Source organism: Alligator sinensis, unplaced genomic scaffold, assembly GCF_000455745.1.
Source record: "Alligator sinensis unplaced genomic scaffold, ASM45574v1 scaffold1354_1, whole genome shotgun sequence".
NCBI lineage: Eukaryota > Metazoa > Chordata > Crocodylia > Alligatoridae > Alligator > Alligator sinensis.
Genome location: NW_005842344.1, coordinates 782274 through 782979, shown reverse-complemented (window position 1 = coordinate 782979; position 706 = coordinate 782274).

The following is a 706-nucleotide window of genomic DNA, read 5'->3' as shown; positions in this document are numbered from 1 at the left end:
TGCGGGGCCGGCCGGCGATGGCGGCTGAGCGCGGAGGACGGACGGTGTCGCGCCTTCCCCAGCCGCCAAGAGTCAGGCCGGGAAATGCAGAAGAAAGGACGATAACGCTGACGCGCATGTGTGTGCATGCACTCGCACACATGCGTGCAAGAGCCAGGCTCCAGGTTCCCAGGCCGTCAGAGGGCAGCCACCTGCCCGCTCCCAAACTGCGTGCAACGAGCCCCGGCTGGGAGGACGGGGCAGGGCCGCTGGCACCATTCTCCTTTTACACCGAAGCGTGTCCTGTGCAGAGCGGGGACCAGGCGGGGCCTCCATCCAGCCCGGGCCGGTTTCCAAGGGGCCCCGTTAGCCCCGACGACGGGAGTGCCGTGAGGGCCCTGCCCGCCTGGACGGGCCATCCCGCTGGCTCTTCACCCTCCGGCCCTGGAGGCAGGGCGTTAGGCCTCTCCCTCCGGCCCTGCTTTCTGGCCCCGAGCCTCCTGCAGCAGCGGGGAGGGCTGTGCGGCCTGGCTCGGCGCCCGCACACCTGCTGGGCCCCTGGCACGGGCTAACCCGGGCGCGCCGGGCACCAGGTGTCCCCTCCGCCGCCAGAGCCCGGGGGCTCCCGGCTTTCCAGGCCAGCCGTGCATCCCTTCCCACGGAGCTGCCCCGGGGCCAAGGCCTGCTCCCTGCCCCCCGCTCCCTCCCGCGCCGGCCACTGGGCCGG